Source organism: Bos indicus, chromosome 28 (assembly GCF_029378745.1).
Source record: "Bos indicus isolate NIAB-ARS_2022 breed Sahiwal x Tharparkar chromosome 28, NIAB-ARS_B.indTharparkar_mat_pri_1.0, whole genome shotgun sequence".
Lineage (NCBI taxonomy): Eukaryota > Metazoa > Chordata > Mammalia > Artiodactyla > Bovidae > Bos > Bos indicus.
The window spans coordinates 23,448,841-23,464,189 of record NC_091787.1 but is presented as its reverse complement, the minus strand read 5'-3'; the positions used below and the strand labels follow the sequence as shown (position 1 = coordinate 23,464,189).

The window sequence follows — 15,349 nt, the reverse complement described above, 5'->3', positions numbered from 1 at the left end:
TCTAAATTTTATGAAATGTCTCAGTGGACCCCTGCCTCTCGCTGCTTCTGGTTATGTTTAGCCTTATATAGGGGTCACAAGGACACGTTCAGACAACAGAAGGAGTGGAACGGTGGTATTCTTAGTTCTCTAATTCACTGACTTGTCTGTTTGGGATGGTCTAACAAAAATACCATAGATTGGGTGGTTTGTAAACAACAGAAAGGTACTCCTCACAGTTCTGGAGGCTGGGGAGTTTAAGGCCAAGGAGTAAGCATGATCATTCTGAGGAAGGCCCTCTTCCTGTTTTATAAGTCATGCCTTCTGTGACTTCACATGTTAGTAGGAGCTCGGAATCTCTCTGGGGTCTCTCTTAAAAAGCACCTGATCCCATGGAACCCTGGCCTTGGAGGGTCTCTTGAAGGCCCCAACACCATCATTTGGGGGATTAGAATGTCAACATATGAATATGTGTGTGTGTGTGTGTGCTAAGCCACTTCAGTTCTGTCAAACTGTGCAACCCTATGGACTGTAACCCACCAGTTTCTCTGTCCATGGGTTTCTCCAGAAAGGAATACTGGAGTGAGTTTCCATGCCCTCCTCCAGGGGATCTTCCTGACTCAGAGATCGAACCCATGTCTCCTGTGGCTCCTGCCTTGCCAGTGGATTCATTACCGCTGAGCCACCAAGGAAGCCCATATAAATTTGGCGGGGGTCGGAAGGATGCCAACATTCAGACCTTTGTCCTCACTCCGTGTCTAACTTGGCAGGGGCTGTAGTCGTGGTGGCCACGTCCTGCAGGCACAGCTTTCAGCAGTTGTGGCAACTTTAAGTTTTCCTTGTCCTTCTGCCATAGGGTGGTAATGGAGTCCTGTTGTTGTTGTCCCTGAGTGTCTCATCATCCTTTGATGGTTCCCTATACTCTGCCAAAACCTTTGCAAAAGTTTGCTCCATTAACTCTCTTGAGTCATCTCTTTTGAGTGTGTCATCTACTTCCTGCCATAATCCAGAAAGACACACCTCCGGTAAACACTAGTGCTGGAATCAGGACCTGGGTCTTCTTATCCCATTCTAATACCCTTTCCACCTTGCCCAGAGGAAAAACCTCACCACCTCTTTCCTTCAGGGTCAAACCAACAGCTATAAAACTTCTGGATCTGCTTCTGAAGTGTTTTTGCTTGTGTCTTGTTTCCACTCTGGAAGTAATGCATTCTTTTGTCTTAATGAATGAGTAAATAGCAAATTTAAGATATAATGTTAATCAAAGGTTACATCTTACTTCTTTTTATCCATTTGGTGCAGTCAGATTCGAATGGGAAGGGGAGGTATTTGACCCTTGATAAAGTTGGGTATTTTACCATAAAATGAAACATGAAACCAAAGTCTCCATAAAAGCTGATGGATGACATCATCCTGTTTGTTCTCTGTTGCTCCTTAGGATATTCTCAGGAAATGTATTATTGACACACATCATGAGTTTCATCTCCACAGAGCTAGCTTGCATTATGCCTTTTTCCCACTTTCTTCTTTTTAATGATCACCCACTTTCCCTCACTTTTATTATTTCTTTTTCTGAGGCAAAGCTATTGGGGTTTCTGATGCCTCTCATTCACTTATACCATTCCCCCCCAAAAAAAAAAATATCCCATACCCTGTAAGAGGTAAACAGGTAAGTGGTACTGTTCAGCCTCTCGCTAGATCAGTTTTCAGGCTTTTGGAGTGTGATTTATCATGGCTGAATTCAGTCAAAGCAATTAAACACCCACTTTGGAAAAATACAGATGCATCTATTTTAAAAACAGCCTGGGTGCTGAAATTTGTTCTTACATGGGAGTAACAGGAAAAATGATAAGAAGCATTAATTTCACTCTGAAATGACAGCGCTATGCCTTGACTGTTGACTTTTTGCAGAGAATGTTTCACTGGAGGGAAACTGACAACTCTTACCAGCATACTGCAAAGTGAGAATAATGTAATTGTTGTTTATTGCCTGGATGATTTGCAAAGATTCTCAGCCCAAAATCTGCAAGCCAAGAGGTACTAAATCTGGAGATTTAGTTAGATCTGGATATCAACTGGTTTTATGGGGTCCATACCACTAACAAGACAGCAAGCAGTGCCTACTCATTCTTTAAGACTCAATTTAACTATCACCCCCACTGGGAAGACCCCCACTCTGCTTCTAAAACACTCTCTCCCAGTGGTTCTCAAACCTTGGCAGGCTTTGAAATTGCCTGGTGGGTTTAGCTTATTAAAACACAGAGTTCCAGACTAGCCCATAGACTGACTAATTCTTGATTAGTTCCATACTAATCAAGAATTTCTTGATTTAGTAAGCTAAAGTTCCCAGGTGAGAGTGATGCTGCTGGCCCTCTGTTCCATATAAACCTGTGTCATGGTACTAATCACTTCATATTGTCATTCTTCATGAGTCTGACTATATCACTGATCATTCAAACTATAGTATGTATATATTGCCTAGTCACCTTCCACACACCTACCACCCCACCCTAAACACGTACATATTATTGAATGAATGAATAAGTGAATATGCTTTCTTGGAGCCTTACTTGAAATTATAAAAACATACAGTGCTAATCCTACTAAATCCTGTCTACTCCGTGTACAGTATTATCACACTTTAGGACTGGCCATCCTATCACTGGTTGTACAAGATGGCCACTGGCCTACACATTGCTCTTATATATATTAGGAAAATGGAGGTTCTTTGGGCAGATGCAGCCTGCCACATGCAGGAAGTACAAAAGGCCAAGTGAGAAAGTGTCTCTTCCTCCAGTCATCAAGCATGTTTGTTAAGTATGTAAAATGTAAAACCATATGCCATGACTCTAGTCTTATACAGTATTCTTTCTATTTTTGGAAGTTTCTGTAAAATTCTTCGGCATGTTCTCAAGTTAGACCTGAGAACCCCTTTTCTGCAGGGTACTGCCCTATGACCAGAATAATCAACCTTTGCCTGAGCAAATAGAAAATGTCGTGTTGTAGTTTTGCTAGAGAGAGAGCCTTCAGTCAGATCTCAGTGATGGAGGCGAAGCACCATTGATTTCAAGAATTTGAAATTCTTCATCATCAGTAGTATGATGAAGGCTTTTATCATAAACAATAGGAGCCATAATAGGAGAATAGGTGATGCTCATATCAGTAGCTAAGGAAGTGCTGTAATCTGTGGTTTTCAAATTGCAGAAGGGGAAGAGTAACAGAAACTAAACTCCAGCTTGTGACAGAGTCAGCCAAGCTGCCAAAGTCTTGCTCTTTTAAATCATAATTTCCAGAGGTCAGTTGATTGTCCATCGATCCATCCATCCATCTAGTCATTTATATATCCATTCATTTATTCATCAATGACTCCATGTCAAGTTTTATAAGAGGCAGTAAGGAGTTCTGGAATGAACATGGGATTTGAAGCCAGACGTGTTTCTAAAATCTGGGTCCCCCAGCTTCTTAGATACATGTCCTTATGCAAGATGATTAACTTTACTGAAATGGTATCTGAAGTGAAGTCAAGTCGCTCAGTTGTGTCCTCCTCTTTGCGACCCCATGGACTGTAGCCTACCAGGCTCCTCTGTCCATGGGATTTTCCGGCAAGAATACTGGAGTGGGGTGCCATTTTCATCTCCAGGAGATCTTCCCAACCCAGGGATTGAACCAGGGTCTCTTGCATTGTAGCCAGACGCTTTACCGTCTGTGCCACCAGGGAAGTCCAGGGAAGTCCAGGGAAGACATGTTTCTAAAATCTGGGTCCCCCGGCATCTTAGATACATGACCTTATGCAAGATGATTAACTTTACTGAGACAGTATCTACATGTGGAAAATAGGCATGATTTTACCACTTATGCGTGCATGGCGTGGCACGTGTGCTCAGTCATGTCTGACTCTTTGTGACCCCATGGACTGTAGCCTGCCGGGCTCCTCTGTCCATGGGATTTTCCAGGCAAGAGTACTGGAGTGGGTTGCTGTTTCTGTCTCCAGGGGGTCTTCCTGACCCAGGGATTGAACCCTTGCATCTTGCATCTCCTGCAGTGGCAAGCAGGTTCCTTACCAGCTGAGCCACTGAGGAAGTCCCTTTACTTATATTATGGATTAATTGTGAGGAAATATACTATGCATTTGTATAGTACCTAATGGGCTTGATACATATTGAATAATTAATAATTAATGGGTATTATCTAGAGGCATGATACAATGGTACTGCAAAGTAATCTTTTTTCTTATTCTTATTGATGATTTACATATACAACATTTATTTTCCCTGTCTTCCATAGTACAGGACAGAATAAAATCAATCTTTTTAGTGAAACAACACTCAGGGGAAGGTTACAAAAGATCAAAGACATTTAGAAAGAGTTACTTACTTTTCAGAGGTTAACAAGTGTGTGTGTTTACTTTTTTGTTTTCCGTGTATTCTACAAAGAGAAATTTGGAAAGACTTATAATACTATATATATTATTGTGCTCGGATTTTTTTCCAAAGCATATTTACATCTATTATCTTGTTGCTTTTCCTAACTGATATCAGAGCTTCTTACTCCCATGATATATATGAGAAAGCTACACGTCATTACATTGTAAGACAATAGCAGTGCTTAGGCTAGAATTCATGGTTCTTGATGTCTAGTCCAGTAGCTTCCTTACTCCAGAACAAAAACCTTTAATAATCAGTTCCCTGTGGGAAAGTCTTTAGTAATTTAAAAATTAAAAAAACAGAACAAAAAGTTGCAATTGAATTTGCCATGTGACTGTCTCCCTGGGTTGTGATAGTTTCTTAGAAAATCAGCTAACATATTTTAGGTCTACTATGCTATGCTATGCTATGCTCAGTCGCTTCAGTTGTGTCCCACTCCGTGCGACCCCATAGATGGCAGCCCACCAGGCTCCGTCGTTCCTGGGATTCTCCAGGCAAGAACACTGGAGTGGGCTGCCATTTCCTTCTCCAGTGCATGAAAAGAGAAAAGTGAAAGTGAAGTCGCTCAGTCGTGTCCGACTCCCAGCGACCCCACGGACCGCAGCCTACCAGGCTCCTCCGTCCATGGGATTTTCCAGGCAAGAGTACTGGAGTGGGGTGCCATTTAGGTCTACTAGCACATGGTAAATTTATATGGAATATATAGGAAAATCTTTGTGAAGGAACACCTCTATTCCCATTCAACAGGTAAAAGGCCTTTGAGGAAATAGATTTAGAGAAGTTAATTTACAAGACCAAGATAGTACAAGTGGTAAGTGCTGTGTTATAGGAAAACAATCCCAATTTGTCCTTCTGTTGACAATTTGATGTAAGTTTAACTGAAGCCAAGTTTATGTTTGTATTTGTCCATTGACCATATGGAGAAGGCAATGGCAACCCACTCCAGTACTCTTGCCTGGAGAATCCCAGGGACGGGGAGCCTGGTGGGCTGCTGTCTATGGGGTAGCACAGAGTCGGACACGACTGAAGTGACTTAGTAGCAGCAGCAGCATTGACCATACATTGTGCACTAAGGGGGCAGCTTTAATACTGTAGCCTATATAAATGATATTTTATAGAATTATGCAGTATACAACTTGCTCTTCTGTACATGGTAACCTTGCCTTTCACTAAATTTTGTCACATTTTTTAGCTGTTTCTATGTTATTTTTTCCCTTCTTTAGTTACCAAGGAGCTGTGCAAAAAGAGCCCCTGGTGCAGCAACCTTGATTTTAATATTAGTTCAAATAGACATAAGGCAAATTTAGGATAAACTGAAAATACATTATTTACAAAATGATTCACATTTGTCTGTCTAACAAAGAATGTATGGTCATGCCTGATCCATACAATCCAGTACTGAGGTATACTAAGAAAAATCCGTATTTTCCAAGTTGAATATTAGAAAAATTTTATTTTAAATAAAAGCTTTGACTCTGTGAAGCTTGAATTATTGAATATCAGAGAATTCCATTCTACTGTTGGCAAATATTTTAAGTTAAAAATTATAATGTATATACACAGAGAGGAAATAACAGCTAATACTTTATGAGTGCCTACTGTGTGACAATTCTGCTATAATCATTTTCTATCTATAAACTGCTATAATATTCTCAACAACTTTCTGGAGTAGGCTCTAGTATTATTTTGGTTTTATAGAAGAGGAAATGGAGGCTCAGAGTGGTTGTTTATCCAAGGTCATATGGCTCTTCTGGTTGAGATTTGAACCAATGGAGCTATCTCTGGACTCTATACTCCTAATAACTGTATTAATCAAAGGCTGAAGACACCTTTGACTAATTTAAAAAAAAATTACATTGCCTAATATTATCTTAGGAGGACATGTTACCAGTCATAGAACATGCCAGAAATACAATTTAGATGATGCCTATTTGAAGATTCAAAGATGGAATTATTAAGTAGGAAACAGATGAAGCTCTCTGAACAGTATTTTTAATTTATTATTTTATGAGGTAATGTACCTTTGAAGCTTATATCTGTCATTAAGATAATCTGTGATTCATAACTGTTTCTTTAAGGCTCTTTTAAGAAAAGAATCATTCTGGAAGAACATAATGTGTGACTTACTCTTTGTTAGCAAAGTACAGAAAAAAATATAATGTAATCACCAGCATTTGATCAAAATATGGAAAATCTTAAAATAAACCTCCTTGACTCATGCTTTCATTTTCAACTCTCTCATTCCAGATGATTTGTGGTGAGCCTTTAGTAGGAAGGTTTTGTTTTTAATAATGTGAGTTGTTGACAGGAGCACATTCAAAAGCAATTAGTGATTTCCCTCTTCAAAACAATTACTTCCCTGTGCTATTGGAAATGACATCCTGGATTGATTTGTGTGTTGCTCACAGAAAAGTTAGAGAGATCTTGAAAGAACTAGATTATTAGTGCCTCAGGGAAACATACTAGACCAAGACCGCACTTAAGATAACTGAGGGCAGACATGACTAGGAACTTTCTTTGACTTATGCTGGTTGGTTTTTCTCTACACTTGGAGCTGTCTCTTTCCCTCTATTATCATTTAAGATTCTTCATAATTTTTTTAATTAGAGTACAGTTGATGTACAATCTAAGTGTACAATCCAGGTGTACAATATGGTGATTCACAACTTTAGTGGTTATGCTCCATATGATAAAACTCCATTTTATAGTTATTGTAAAATATTGGCTATGTTACTCATGGTAACATAGTGGTATGTTGGTGCTACCAACCCAGGTGGTGCTAGTGGTAAAGAATCCACCTGCAATGCAAGAGATGTAAGAGACATGGGTTCAATCCCTGGGTCAGGAAGATCCCCTGGAGTAGGAAATGGCACCCAACTCCACTGTTCTTGCCTGGAAAATTCTGTGGGCAGACAAACCTGGTAGGCTGCAGTCCATGGGGCTGCGAAGAGTTGGACACGACTGAGTGAGTACCCACACACACCCATAATGTTCAGTATATCCTTGTAGGTTATTTTATACATAATAGCTTGTATCTCTTAAATCTATGCCTCTATAATGGTTCTCCCCCCTTCCCTCTCCCCACTAGAAACCACTAATTTGTTCTCTATATCTGTGTCAACTTCTTTTTTGCTATATTCACTGTTTTTTTTTTTTTTTTTTTTTTTTAGTATTTCACATATAAATGATATCATACAGTCTTTGTATTTCTCAATCTGACATTTCGTTTAGCATAATGCCCTCTCAGTCCATTTATGTTGCTGCAAATGGAAAATTTTTATTATTTTTTATGGCTGTGTATTATTCCATAATATATATCTATATATAGATAGATGGATCTATCCTTTATCCATTTATCTGATGATGAATACTTAGTTGCTTCCATATCTTGGCAATTAAAAATAATGCTGCTCTGAACATTGGGGTGCATGTATGTTTTCAAATAAGTGTTTTTGTTTCTTTCTGGAGTGGGTCATATGGTAGTTCTATTTTTAGTATTTTTAGAAACCTCCATACTGTTTTCCCGGAGAAGGCAATGGCACCCCACTCCAGTACTCTTGCCTGGGAAATCCCATGGACGGAGGAGCCTGGTGGGCTGCAGTCCATGGGGTCGCTAGGAGTTGGACACGACTGAGTGACTTCACTTTCACTTTTTCACTTTCATGCATTGGAGAAGGAAATGGCAACCCACTCCAGTGTTCTTGCCTGGAGAATCCCAGGGGCAGGAGAGCCTGGTGGGCTGACGTCTATGGGGTCATGCAGAGTCGGACACGACTGAAGTGACTTAACAACAACAACAACAATACTGTTTTCCACAGTGGCTGCACCAATTTACATTCCCATGAACAGTGTAAAGGGGAACCTTGTATACTACTGGTAAAATTGTTTCTTAATGGGGTCTATTTTCTCCAGTGGATGGTAAGAAAGTTAAGTGGGAATCATGGTAATAGTCCCAGGCTTTGGAAAACTACTTAGAGTTCTTCTGTAGAAGCATTTCAAAGGATACTCTACATTCTGAATGCCTATCTTGCTGTTTTCCTGGCTACTCACTCTAAGTTATTTAACTGGAAAAGAGCTTGTTTTTGTATGATTCTTCCCAGAAAATTGTTGAAATTATGCAATCAGTTATAATCTGCAACAATTCTAAAAATATTTAACAACTAGTTAGAACAGAAGCATTGACTAAGCAGTCTTCTGGCTTAAACAATGGGTACAGCCACAGTGATTGCCCCTCTGATTACATATGAAAAGGGACTTACAGGAAGATCCTGAATTCCTCTGATAGTGGGCAATATCAACTTAGAATTAATTGACTTATCCAGTCACTATGGCCTATTATTACATAAGCATTCAATCACAAGTACACCTACACGTAGAGTTACTTTTTTCCCATTGCTTGTGAAATCTACATTAGACTACAGCAATTAATCAAGCTAATCTTGTAAAATTTTTATCTCCACACTTGGACCTGCTTTCCTACATTTTCTCCCCATCCATTCTTTTTATATTCATCCCTTTTTCAAAACACCTACTTCAGGAAACCCTCCATGTTTTCCCTATATTTATATAAGCCTAAGTCAGACACGACTGAAATGACTTAGCAGCAGCAGCAACATACAGGTAAATTCACCTCATAGTATATCATGACAATTATTAAAGGATCATTCTGTTTTTACATCATTTCATATGAGTACATCTTCTCTTCTTCATTGGACTTAAGGCTTATGTTTTGGTATCTTCCTGCAGTACCTATCATAAGTCTTTTTATAAGAAGCCATTTAATAAATGTTCATTAATTGATCACTAGTGAGTGAACGCCTATTGACTGAGATGACTTGTATTGCAGAGTAGAATATCACTTTTCTATGATTGTAAAATGGCTGTATTACATAACAGATGTTTAGCTTTGGTATCACCAGCATCTACTCTGGCTTAATAAGCACTGAATAAATGCATTTTGGGTTTGAAACATATATATATCTCTTATGATCTGTGTATAAACTGGTCATTTTAAAGCAGAGAATAGTAATTAGACAGTTTATATCTCAATCAGAGGAAACTCAGAGATTTCACAAAGGTGTCTTTTCAGAATCAGAGGGCTGAGCTCAACCACAATCAAGAGGAATATCTGTTTCAGTTTATGTCCTTGCCATGAGCTTCTGACTGTTAATCATAGTTTTTTGTTTTAGCTACAGGAGCAACTAAATGCCTTAGCCAGGAAAGGAATGTTCAATGTACAGAACTCCTCATATTAGAAAAAATTCCTTTTGTATTAATGCCATGTCACACTCGTCTTTCATTAATTAACCTTAAAAAAAAAGCAAGCAAATAATCTAAAATTAAATGAAATGAAACAAAGCAGATAGACAGCAGGGTAGAGTAGAAGAAAGGAAGAAATCATGGATTTGGCTTCAAGGCCTTTGACTGCCAAAGCTTTATTCAGTCATCCCGGACAGTATTAACCTCTCTGGACCTTGCTGTCATCAAATAGAAAACAAAAGGGTATACCCTGAGTGATCTTCAAGGCTCCTTTGTAGCCTACAAAAACATTTGCTTCGTGGATGCCACAGATGTGTTGCTTATGTCTTTTCTCTCTGAAGACTTGATTGTACCTCCTCATGAGTTACTGAAATGTGGTATCTCTTAGCTTGAGTATAAACATGGCATCTGTCCCCTTTCAAAGCCTCAGCACTCTTGTGCGCATCTGGGAAGCTTTGTCCCCTGCATAGTTCCAATTACAATGAGTATTCTTTGTATTTTGAATCTTAGCAAAGACTTCTGCCACTGCGTGACTGTGTACCAACTGCTGTGCACCCCTCCAGGGGTGATTGAAATGATTTCTGCACCTGTCTTATACTTAACAGTTTCGGGAGGAGGAACAGTCTCAACACGCTGGAAAATATTGTATTGTTTCCTGTATTATGCTTAGCTGCTGTAAGTCACGGATTTAGGATGAGAAGCAAACCAGCCAATTCATTAAGGGCCCTGACTGTTTCTGTGATGTATGTTCTGTTTATCTAAATGGGCCTGGGGTATGTCCAGGTTCATTGTCATTTTAGGATGGGCTTGGAGATGGGATCTCAGAAAAATGTAAGTAGTTTAGTCAGACCAGGTGAGATGAGCCTATTTCTTAACCTCTCCCCCATTTTCTGTCCTCTAGATCTCTTGCAAGTTTAGTTTAAATGTATCCCATGATAGATAAATATTCTAAATAAAGTTTCAAATAATCCAATTTTCTTTTTAGGAAAAATAACACATTTAAGGCTTAGTAAAAAGGAATAAAAGATGATAAAATAAGAGCAGTTAAGACAGATGTTTAAAGCTGAAACTCCAATTCTGGCTACCTGATGCGAAGAACTTACTCATTTGAAATGACCCTGATGCTGGGAAAGATTGAAGGCGGGAGGAGAAGGGGATGACAGAGGATGAGATGGTTGGATGGCATCACCAACTCAATGGAGATGAGTTTGGGTGAACTTCGGGAGTTGGTGATGGACAGGGAGGCCTGGCGTGAGGCAGTCTGTGGGGTCGCAGAGTCAGACACGACTGAGTGACTGAGCTGAACTGAACTAAAGAACTTGGATTCAGAAATAAGAAAAATGAGTTCAAATTCCATTTCTTATCCTTAGAAATAATGGTTTCTAGTAACACTGGGAGCGCTAGTAGAAACAGAACAGAAACTGATCTTGAGTGTATAACTTGAAGTTTCTATGTTTCACTTTTCCTATCTTGGAATATGAGTAAAGAGCACTCATCCCACAGGGTTGTTGTAAGAATTATATTGGTAAGGGAAGCATTTAGCATAGTGCCTCATAGTAAGCCATTCAAAAGAGAGAGTTTTGTGTTTTTGTACTTTTTTTCTTTTTAAGAAAATATTATGGAAAAAGCTGACAGTGTCCTGCGGTAAATACTATGCAGCAGAGCAGAATGACTTGTGTGTAAACAAGCATCCTATCTAGTCAAACGGAAGCTTACATTCAGAGTTTACTGTGCAGTGACTGTAAGAGAAGTGCCCAGTCATACAAATCAGGATTCACATTCCAGCTATGCTTACACTTCAATTTCTTTATCTATAAGATGGGTTAATAGCCAACTTACTGTACTGTGCAAAACCTCTGAAAGCTCCTTCCTTGCTCATCATTCAGAGCCCTCCAGGGTTGCAGTTCAATATATGTTTTGTATGTGGCAGTTAAGGCAGCTTGTAATTCAAGAATGATTTTATCATTTATAGGATGACACTTTTATGTTTCCAATGCTTCTTTTGCCATATAGGGTCATTCATGCATGTGTGCTCAGTCACTCTGTTGTGAGTTTTTCCAGGCGAGAATACTGGAGTGGGTTGCCAGTTCCTCCTCCAGGGGATCTTCCCAACCCAGGGATTGAACCCAGGTCTCCTGCATTGGCAGGTGGATTCTTTACCATTGAGTCAACTGGGAAGCTGGTCACATAACTGTAAATGGTAAACATTTGCTTAAAATATATGAAATATGTGAAGTGTTATTTTACGGTATGCACTGTATCCCGAACCTCTTATGCCTGTTTTTGCAATGGTAAGGGAATAAGAGCTTCACAGGTGGCTCAGCAGGAAAGAATCCCCCTGCCAATGCAGGAGATGAGGGTTTTATCCCCGGTGTGATGCTACAGTGCATGGTGTCACAGAAAAATTGGACACAAATTAGCAACTAAAGAACAACAACAAAGGGAATAACAATCTCTTGTTTGTTGTGAATAAAAATCACTAGAGTTTCAGCATGACTCACACAAGTGTGACATTAGTTCACTAGAGACAGTTATTAAGCATATGTGTGTGTGTTCAGTCACTCGGTGGTCTGACTCTTTGAGACCCTTTGTACTTTAGCTGCCAGGCTCCTCTGTCCATGGAATTATTCAGGCAAAAATACTGGAGTGGGTTGCCATTTCCTCATCCAGGGGATCTTTCTGACCCAGGGATTGAAACCATTTCTCTTGAGTCTCCTTCACTGGAGGCAGACTCTCTACTGCTGAGCCATCAGGAAGTCTATTAAGCATATACTATATCTTAAATCCTGCCTTAAGCCTGCTTGGACTATAAAACAAACAAACAAACAAACAAAATACATGTTAAAGATACATTTTCCCCTCCCTGTAAAATTTTCCTGTAAGGATGATAATATATGGATATAACTAAATATAACACATTAGGAAATAATAATGACTATAGAAGTAGATAATTATAATGGTAATAATGATAGTAATGTATCATTATTATCATTCAATAATAATTGAAGTTGAGGGAGAAAGAAAAATACTTTCAGCTATAATAATCAGAAAATAGTTCATGGAAGATTTGGATTATGGTGATAAAATATAAGATGAATTTGGCAGAACAGAATGTTTCAAGGAGAAGGAAAATGTAAGCAAATCAGTGGTAGACTTTGAGGGAGATGTTGAAAGAATGGTAAGTTGTGGTTTTGTTGGAGCATAGTGGGATAAGGGTAATTACACATGAGAAACTGAAAGAGTAGGTTGAGCCCCAAATGAGACCAGTCCTGAGGAGATGTTAGAAGTTTCTGAGCTGTGATGTGACAGGTTCACCATGCAGTGTCTGGTTTGGGGACTGACCTCTGATTGTGATCCACTCAGAAATCTAGTAAAATGCCTCTCCATTCCATACTTTCAGTATCCATTCCTCCCTGCGTGCATTGTTAGCATCACAAAGTATTTGAGAGAGATATCCTTTTACATGTGTATTGGGCATGCAGGCCTTGTCAAGTTTGAGGCTGCCAGGTAATTGCCAAGTATAAACAAATAAATGATCATTTTTGTACAGTATAAGCATTTGAAATATACACAGTGGTACTCCAGTCATGTTTAATTCTGCAGTTGCTGCCAAAAAACAAACGAAAAATTAACCTAACAGGTCCTAATTATTACATTGGATTTAGTAATTTTTATATTGGATTTAGTAATTTTTAAAGGGAATGCTTACCATGGAATTTTCAGGAATGATGTTTTCTAAACAAATTAATTTTTTTATTTGGAAAGATATATTTAAATAAGAGATTACATAAATATGACTATTCTGTCATAGTCTGGAATAAATTTGTTCATTTTTTTTGCAAGACAATATGCTTTTTTCCAGTGTGTCATAATTAAATAGCTTTAACAGAAAGGAAAAAAAATCTACAATTTTAATTTATCTGAACTGGAATTATTTGTTTGATCTAAAGATTAATAATACAGGCATTAAGAGATCCACATTTGACATGTCCTCCTCCCCATTTCGCAGAGAACATTTCACTGGAATATGTATTGGACTATTTTGTCATATGATTTATAGATTATCACTGAATTTCTGGAAATTGTTTTACTTAATTTAAATAGTGGGATCCTAGCAATGAAGGGAGTAAATAACAGGTTGTTATTTAATATTTTCATTATTGTCAGTTGGGGTCATTGCTTATGTGGATTACCAGTCAAGGGTAGAATACCCCACCATTGTGGTATTCTTCCTGTAGATATAAATATTAGAAAGAAAACGATCTATTCTGTAGCTTATGGTTAAGCTCCATAAATCAATGACTCTTGGATAAATAATGCATTAATCAAATCTTCCCAAGCAGAACTCTGAGAGCCTTGAAAATAAGAATGGACCAGTAGTTGCAAAATATCATATAACAAATTTTATAACAGCTCTCTTGAAAACTAAATTCCATGTTTTCTCACAAGTAATTTATCTTTTATCCTGTTCTTGATCTAGATTTTTTCCTAGACATTATCTCATTCTGTCCATTTTACCTGATGGAAAATATCTTTAGTCAATGCATTCAGCAAAGCTTTATAAAAAACCTTTGTTGTGTAATGCCTTATACATCCTGTGCCTCAGAAATGAGCTTCTCAGTCATTCCGTTGACAGCCAACCAGTGTGGTGTAATCTGAACACTGCTGGAAGAGCCCTCGACCTAAAATACATATCCCTCAGTTGGCCAGCTTGGTCTGATGTCAGTGACTAAAAATTTCTCCTTAAGGGATAACGTATTTCATCAAATCAATCTATACTATTCCTGAATTCATCAGGACTTTTAAAATTTCAAAGATCTGTAAACAGAGAATGAAAGGAAAAGATGGAACCAAGGGTGAGGAAAGGGTTAGTTGCTCAGTTGTGTCTGACTCTTTGTGACCTCATGGACTATAGCCCAACAGGCTCTTCTGTCCTTGGAATTGTCCAGGCAAGAATACCGGAGTGGGTTACCATTTCCTTCTTCAAAGGGTGAGGAAGTTATACCAAAAAGACAAGTTAAAAAGTTCTGAATATTTGTTAGAAATGGCTATCCCTTATTCTTTAGTATTTTTAGCAGGAGAGAGGTGGGGGGAAATGCAGGGGAGAGAAGGGGATGCTGTGGGCCGATCAGTTGCATGAAGAAGTAGAACTGATGTCCCTTCCCCCACGGGCTCTCGTAAAGAGAACACTGTGTGATGTAGGGAAATAATAGTTTCAATAACCTTCTACTAGTAAAGACAGTATAGGATGCCAGTGTCTGTTTCCCAGAGTCCTTCAGTGTAAAGGAACCTTATAGCATAAGTCAATAAATGCTGTTCTACCAGACACCCCATTAGAGAGTAATCAGAAAATAATTGGGCTTCTGTGCACTGTCCTTAGGCCATACCTTAGAGAACTAACGATTTTGGCATTAACACCTTGGTGTGAAGTAGTTTATTCAATTGTTTTTTATACAACTGCTAGACTGGGGAAGGCTTTCTAGGAGATTTGCTGGTATGGAGAGCTGAGTAGGGAATTCAGGGCTGAAAAGAAGGGCTACTGGGGGGAAAAAAAAATTGCTTCAGTGTGCCCCTTAGAGCTGCTTCTGTCCATGACTAGATTTTAAAAGTGCAACATAATTCAAGATTGCATTATATTTACCAATGTAAAAAAAAAAAAAAAGGAAAAAGAAAAAAAGATAAGAGAA

General features: G+C 38.7%; 2 protein-coding genes across 8 annotated transcripts in view; one reads left to right on the top strand and one right to left on the bottom strand.

Moving 5' to 3' along the window:
- The window catches only part of CTNNA3 (catenin alpha 3), a 1,976,430-nt gene that overhangs the window by 848,698 nt on the left and 1,112,383 nt on the right, over positions 1 to 15,349 (top strand). The window lies entirely within an intron of this gene.
- The window catches only part of LRRTM3 (leucine rich repeat transmembrane neuronal 3), a 210,084-nt gene that overhangs the window by 176,671 nt on the left and 18,064 nt on the right, over positions 1 to 15,349 (bottom strand). The window lies entirely within an intron of this gene.